This window comes from Trichechus manatus, unplaced genomic scaffold (genome assembly GCF_000243295.1).
Source record: "Trichechus manatus latirostris isolate Lorelei unplaced genomic scaffold, TriManLat1.0 scaffold00260, whole genome shotgun sequence".
In the NCBI taxonomy this organism is placed as follows: Eukaryota; Metazoa; Chordata; class Mammalia; order Sirenia; family Trichechidae; genus Trichechus; species Trichechus manatus.
The window spans coordinates 2072604-2080831 of record NW_004444196.1 but is presented as its reverse complement, the minus strand read 5'-3'; positions in this window follow the sequence as shown (position 1 = coordinate 2080831).

Sequence of the window (8228 nt, the reverse complement as noted above, 5' to 3'; positions counted from 1 at the left end):
AAACAAACAAAGCAAAGCCCTGGGATCCCACCAGCAGACAAGGAAGCAGTTCCACACTTGAACGGAGCTCCATAGCCCCTCAGGAAGAAGCAAAGATGGTGCACAGAGCCAGGTATTTGAAAGAAAGGAGCGGGAGGTGGTGAGAGGTAAGGAAGAAATCAAAAACGTGGAAAAAAAGCAACACCAGCAGACAACAAATGGTACTCAGGGAGTCAGCCAGCGCGGGCTTGTGGAATCCAAGCAGCCGGTGCTTCCCAGACAAGAGACTGTGGCCGCGTGATGTACAGGAGGTTGAGTAGGGGTGAAGAGGGGTGGTTGTTGGGAAAGCGTATATCACCAGTTACCGGTTGTTCTGTCTCTTGCTGGAAGGTCTGTGAGGCTGCTTTCTCATACCCCCTATTTTCTGGTATCTGATAGGAGTCCATGATGGCAGATCTGTGCTGCATTAGCTGAGAGAGGACCTCTCTGTGTATGTCTCCTCGCTGTCTGTTCTCTGTCAGTTTCTTGTTACATTTCGTGCTCGGCTGAGTTCTTTATCTCTTCATTTGTTGTTTAGGGTTTCAGGATTGGCGTTTTCTCTGTTTGGCTTAGTTTTTCAGATCTTTGCTGTGAAGGAACGGCGTGGTGCTTCTGCCTAGAATGCCATGTTGCTGAAAGTCCTCCGAAGGACTCCTTTTAGTAATTCTTGTAAGTTTGGTTTGGTTTTTACATAGTCCCTCAATTTCTCTTTATCTGGAAAAGACCTTATTTCACCATCATATTTGAATGAGAGTTTTGCCAGATATATTATTCTTGACCGGCAATATTTTTTCTTTCAAGATTTTATATAAGTATCCCATTGCCTAATTGCCTGCATGATTTCTACTGAATAATCCAAGCTGAGTCTTATTACTTCTCCTCTGTATGTTACTTTTTATTTTTCTCGAGTTGCTCCCAGGATTCTTTGTTGGTTTTTGGTTTTAGCAGTTGTGATTATAGTATGCCTTGGTAATTTTCTTTTGACGTCTATTCTAAATGGGGTTCGTTGAGCATGGATTTTCATCTTTCATGATATTGGGGAAGTTCTTGTTAGCAATTCTTCAATGATCCTCTCTGTGTTTTCTCTTTTCACTTGCTGTTCTGGTACTCCTATCACTTGCAAATCTTTGCTTTTGATTGTATCTCACGTAATTCTCAGGGTTTCTTCATTTTTCTTTGTTCTTCTTTCTGATTTTTCCTCAGAATTGTATCCAAGTGTTTGTCTTCAGTTTCACTGATCTTGTCTTCCATCATTTCAAACCTGTTCCTCAGTCCTTCTATGACACTGTCCATTTCTGAAATCTTCTTTTTTATCTTCTAGATTTCTAATTGTTATTTTGTATGATTTCTAGTTGTGAATTTATTTTAGCATTTTGTTCTTGCATTATTTTTTTGAATTTTTCCATTTTTTTTGTCTGTACTTTCCATGAATTTTTCTGCCTTTTCCATGAATTTGTCTATTTTTCCCTCATTTTCATCTGTTTTTTACTTCAACTCTTGGATAATTCTGAATATTAATGTTTTGAATTCCCTATCAGTTAGGTCTAGTGCCTTTCTTCTACTGAAAAGTCATCTGGTGTTTTATTTTGGACACCTACTGGAACCATCTTGTCTTGTTTTTGTAAATGTTTTGATATTTTCTGCTGCCTTCAGGGCATTCAGTAGTTATTTTCCTCATTTAGTGATTGCAGATTTGTTTTGTCCTATTTTTTGTTTTATTTGATTATGTCTGAGAAGGCAGGCTGTGCATTCTTTGTTGTTTGTTCATCTGTGGGCACGATAATTTTCACCTCCTTCTCCAATGGACAGAGTCAGTCACTCAGGTATGGTACAGCAGTGCAGGTCCAGCTGAAGGGTAGTTGCTGGGATGGGTTGTTTGTGACACTTACTAGGGCTGACGGAGTGGACCAAGAATCAGTGCAGGGCAGGTTCCTGTAGGCCGTGCCTGTGCTGCTTGGAAGTGTGATGTTCAGTGCAGAGTGCAGGTAGGCAAGAAGTAGGGGGGAGATTGTGATTTGTGGAGCTAAGTTGGGTATGGGAAATAGGAGAGAGAGGAGAGAAGAACAGGAGCCAAAAACATACACAGAAACAAAAAAGAGTGCTAAGGGGGCTTGCTATTGGAGTTCAGAGATTAGACTGAGAAATGCAGAAAAACAGAATGAAAAATAAAAGGGTAAAAGAAAAAAATGAACAAATCGAGAAACTGGAAATGAAGAAAGACAAAAATGAATAAGAGAGAGAAGAAAATAAAACAAAGAAACAGAATAATCCAGAAAAAAAACAAAACCAAAAAGAAAAAGAAAAAAGAAATGATCCCAGGGATGTCACCGTGTGTCTGCACACAGTAAGAGAGTGGCTTCTAAGCCGCATGGCACTGACGAGGCAGAAGGGGCCCCCAAGCTGAGAAAAGATAAAGAAAACAAACAAACAAACAAATCAAAACAGAACAAGTCAGAACAAACAAACAGAAGCCCTGTGGATCCCACCAGCATGGCAGCATAGTCCAGGAAGCAGCCCCACAGTTGAGCGGTGCCTCGCAGCCCCCAGGAAGAAGCAAAGATGGCACATGGAGCCAAGTATTTGAGAGAAAGAGGGGGAGGTGTAAAGAGGCAAGAAAGAAACTCAATGAAGCAGAAAAAGGCAACACCAGCAGCCAACAAATGGCAGTCAGGGAGCAGGCCAGTGCAGGCGGGTAGAACCCAAGGGACACCAGGGTGAAGCTGGTGCTTCCCGGCCAAGAGACTTGGCTGCAGGAAGCAGAGGAGGCCAAGTGGGGGTGAAGAAAGGTGGGGGGTGGGAAACCATATATTATTGGTTACTGGTTGTTCTGTCTCCTGCTGGAGGCTCCATGAAGCTGCTTTCTTTTACCCCCGTTCGCTGATCTCCGATAGGAGTCCAAGATGGTGGATCCGTGCTGCGGTGGCTGATAGGGGACCTCTGCATGTATCTCTCCTCGTTCTGTCTTCTCTGTCAGTTTCTTATTCTATTCGGTGCTTGGCTGAGTTCTTTATTTCTTCATTTGACGCTTAGCGTTTCAGGATTGACGTTTGTCTCTGTTTGACTTAGTTTTTCGGATCTTTGCTGTGGAGGGACGGTATGGTGCTTCTGACTACAGTGCCATGTTGCCTGGAAGTCTAACAGAATATCTTGAATGCAGTTTTTCAATAGAATTGACTAAGTTCATTGACAAATTTTCTTTTAGCCCTATTACGTGGGCTGCATGACTAATCAAACAGAATTCCCTTCAGAAACTTGTCATTGACCTAGATACTTGTATTAGCTTTTTTTTTTTTTTTTATTGTACTTCAGGTGAAGGCTTACAGAACAAATAGTTTCTCGTGAAACAGTAGTACACATACTGTTTTATGACATTGGTTAACAACCCGACAACATGTCAACCCTCTCCCTTCTCCACCTTTTTCTTGTTTTTTTTTTTTTTTTTTTTGGTGAAAATATACATAGCCAAAGATACACCATTTCAAAAATTTCTACATGCACAGTTCAGTGACATCAACTACACTGTTCCAATTGTGCTGCTATTCTCACTTTAGATGAAGACTTACAGAACAAAATAGTTTCTCATTAAACAGTTAGTACACCTTGCCCTATGACAATGGTTAACAACCTCACAACTCATCAACACTATCCTTACTCAACCTTGGGTTCCCTATCACCAGCTTTCCTGTCCCCTTCTGCCTTCTGGCCCTTGTCCCTGGACTGCTGTGCCTCATTATTCCCATTTGGTTTTATGGGGCTGTCCATTCCCAGGCTGAACGGTGAACCTTGGTGATGACTTCACCACTGAACTAAAAGGGTGTCTGGGGACCATACTCTCACGGTTTCTCCAGTCTCCTTTAGGCCAGTAAATCTGGTCTTTTTTTGTGAGTTAGAGTTACTTTCTACATCCTTCTCCAGCTCTGTCCAGAACCCTCTGTTGTGATCTTTGTCAAAGCAGTCAGTGGTGGTAGCGGGGCACCATCTAGCTGTACTGGACTCAGTCCGGTGGAGACCTTGGTAGCTGTGGTCCATTAGTCCTTCAGACTAATCTTTTCCTTGTATCCTGTTCTCTTCATTCTCCCTTGCTCCCGAAGGGATGAGACCGGTACAATATCTTAGATGGCTGCTCACAGGTTTTTAAGACCCCAGACGCTACTCACCAAAGTAGAATGTAGAACATTGTCTTTAGAAACTGTGTTATGCCAATTGAGCTAGATCTTCCCCAAGACCTTGGTCTCCACAGCCCTCCACCCAGCAATTCAGTCCCTCAGGGTGTATGAGTCTTTTTTTAAGGCTGCTTTTCTTGGCTTTGCCACTGAACCACTAGATGCCACGGTATTATTATTATCATCTGTTTAGAGAAAAAAAACAGAATATATTAATATGTTAATTTGGAGTTATTACTATTGGCTCCGGTTTCTCATCACAATATTTATATCAGAAAATTTATTTCTGTTTCATAAAGGGCATGTTTTTTAAGGAGACACCCTATAATTGGCTATATAAAGTGCTTATCATTGGTAGAGTTTACATTATGCCTTCTCACTAATGAACTATATTTTTATGCATGAAAATAATAAGAAACCAACTGCAATGCCTTTGTAAAAAATAAAATAACAAAATTATTTACATTCCATCTGTTTATAGTCAAAGAAGCATAAAAAGAATCAGGATTTTTTTTTAATTTTTTAATTAAATCTATTACCAAGTTTAACTAAGTATGAGGGAATTGAAATTTATTCACCTCCACTTATAAGAAATTTAGTTTACTAAATGATCTAATGTACATAGAAATAAAAAAAATTGAGATGTATACTAAAGAAGATAAAGCATGTTCATTAATAAAGAGATACAGTAAACTTTGGTAAATGCTACAATTCTAGAGAATGTGAGGCATGTCTGCTTAAAACCTTTGATTTTACTACTTTCTAGAACTGCATTAGTCCTTTTTTATCAAATGTAGCACTATAAAGAAAGGTTAAGAGAGAGTAACATCTGCCCCCAATCATGAAGTTCGTAGAGAGAATGTGTTTTACTCAGAAAATTAGATGCTAACACAAGTCCCAGAAATTGAAAGATGTCGGGTTGAGACTATCAGTTCTTTAAAGATCCCTAAATGTTGAATATAAAAAAGTGAAGACTAGGTTTATTTTCACACCAATTTCCATATCAGAGTTCAGAATTCTGACTGTCACCTGTTATGCTCCCCATCATTTTCTCTTTTGAAAAACAGCAACAAAATCCTATTAAAAACACCTACTAAACCACTTCATAGATTTTGACATAAATCTAGATTTCAGTCATAGCTGTATTACATAAATTATTCAAATAAAGGGCATAAAGTTGTAGTTTATTCCTGTTAAAGCTAATAAATCTGCTCTGTTATACAGATGCACATGCTGAGCATAGCTTTATTATTGTGGGGAAAACTGACAGTATATATAACATTATTTAAAAATGCAGCTTCTTTTCTTGCTAAGTCTTGGGTGTATATACCCAAGTGCATTCAATGCAGAAGAGAATAAAAACAGAGAATATAAGATAGAAATTAATGTGTAGAATTGAAAGAAATATTACTACTCTAAGCCTTAGTTTCCTCAGCTGTAAATTGTGGAGATTGAACCAGATCTTCTCCAAGGATTCTTCTACCTATTAATCTTGTGATGTATGATTCTTTGTGTATGTTTGGGGAGGAGTGGAAAGAATTCCTCAGTTTTGCCATGCAGAAATAAATAAATAAATGTCTCTATTTAAACCAGATGGATGCTTTCATTACCATTGCAAATTTTCAGTGTAAGAAAAAAAAAGTTAACCCAGGTTTGTGTCTGTGATAACAACGTATTTATTATTATGGAGAAATATTGTGCCATCTTAACTGAGAAAACGAAGTAGCTATAGTTATATCTTAAACGTGACTTTTCACATTGGTGCCTCGCAAAGGGGATACACAGGAAGAACTGTAACTCTTCTTTGTCAGACGATATAGTGCTCCCACAGGCTTTTATAAATGATACATTCAACAAACATTTGTTTAGTACCTGCTGGTTGCAACCCAGGCTATTATTTGGGCTTAGGAAAAATACAAAATTAAAAAGAATAAAGAAGCAAGCAAAACAGACAATATGTTTACAAGCTCTGAACTTAAAGTTGGATTAATTTCACTCAGTTCACTCTATTTCCCTCCAATCCATTCTATTGTGTTTGAGTTAAATTTCTAAATCACAAGAAAAACGTTATTTTGCCTCTTAAATAGCAGCAAACATTCCAAGGCACCTGAACACAAAGTTCAAACTCCTTAACATAAACTGAAATTTCTTCCTAATGTGACCCTTGCATAGGTGTTGCTGTTAGTGGTTACGGAGTCAATTCCAACTCATGGCAAACCTATGTGTGCAGACTAGAACTACTCCATAGGGTTTTCAAGGCTGTGACCTTAGGAAGTAGATCACCAGTCTTGTCTTCCAAGGTTCCTCTGGGTGGCTCCAACCACGAATATTTCAGCTAGTTGTTGAGGGCTTAAACATTTGCACCACCCAGGGACTCCTAAGTCCTTACATATTCTACTTATAACAGTGTTATGGATTGAATTGTGTCCTGCCCTCCTCCACCCCCCAAAAAAATGTGTGTCAACATGGCTGGGCCGTGATTCCCAGAATTGTGTGATTGTCCACCATTTTGTCATCTGATGTGATTTTCCTATGTGTTGTAAATCCTACCCCTATGATGTTAATAAGGTGAGATTAGTAGCAGTTATGTTAATGAGGCAAGACTCAATCTACAAGATTACATTGTGTTTTAAGTCAATCTCTTGAGATTTAAAAAGGAGAAGCCAGCAGAGAGACATGAGGACATCGTAACGCTGAGAAAGTAATGCTAGGAGCAGAGCGTGTGCTTTGGACCCAGGATCCCTGCTCTGAGAAGCTCCTAGACCAGGGAAAGATTGATGACAAGACCTTCCACCCACAGCCAATGGAGAGAGAAAGCCTTCCTCTGGAGCTGGCACCTTAAACTTGGACTTATAGCCTCCCAGACTGTGAGAGAATAAATTTCTCTTTGTTAAAGCTATCCATGTGGTATTTTCATTATAACAGCACTAGATAACTATGACAAATAGTGTACTCCCCACTACTATTCCCAATCCATTCTCAACTCACTGAGATCGGCCTCCTCCTTTTAGGCTCAGCTCAAATGAATCATGCTGCATGACAGGTGCCCTAATCTCCTCAGTTACAAGTAGTTAGACTTTATTCTATCCTTCTATCTATATTTTAACTGATATTCATTTCAATCTTCTTTTCCTTATACTGATTTATTTACACATATGTGACACCTCCCCCCACCCGACTAGATGTTAAGCACATTAAGGTTCTTGGCAGTTTCCCACTGGTTTTGTTTGTGTTTGCTTATCCCTGGAAACACAGTAGGAGCTCAGTAATGGATATTTGATTGAATAACTTTTAATCATCAAAAAGTAGACCGGGAAAAGTTGAGGGGAGAGACGAGCCTATGAAGTTGATCTTTCAGAATGGTTACCAAATTAAAAAGAACATCTGCTAAATTGTAACTATAGTCTGACTCAATTTGTAGTTAATAAGAAAAAAATGCAAGCATTTATTTTAAGATGGTAATAAGCATATTCAAAACTATATATTAACACAAAAGCAGTAATTCAGACTAACTGAAGCAGACATAGCTTAGTAGGTTGCTTTATTGTAGCACCTATAAAATCATGAATCTAAAGGATAAGGAAAGTATGGCTGTTATGCAAAAACTGAAAGTTTCCAAAAGTAACATGCATACTATTAATCAGAATGAAACTTTACAAGGTGGTCACAGCCATACCGCTGATGCCCTTAACCTGTGTAGCTAGAATCTCCACTTGAGCCTAGGAGGTAATGGTAGAATGCTGGATAGTCAGAATATTGGGCTATCGGAGATTTCTGACATATTTTTAAAATGTACCAAAAAAAAAAAAAAAAATCTTTACTTGGGGAGCTTATGGAGGAGAATTCATCCTGAAGTAAGAAAGAACGAAACTTGAAGATCCACCTATAATGCTCTAATCTTAAAAACCCAAACCAAACGCATTGCCATCGAGTCGATTCCGACTGATAGTGACCCTATAGGACAGAGTAGAACTGTCCCATAGAGTTTCCAAAGAGCACCTGGTGGATGTGAACTGCTGACCTTTTGGTTAGCAGTCATAGCTCTTA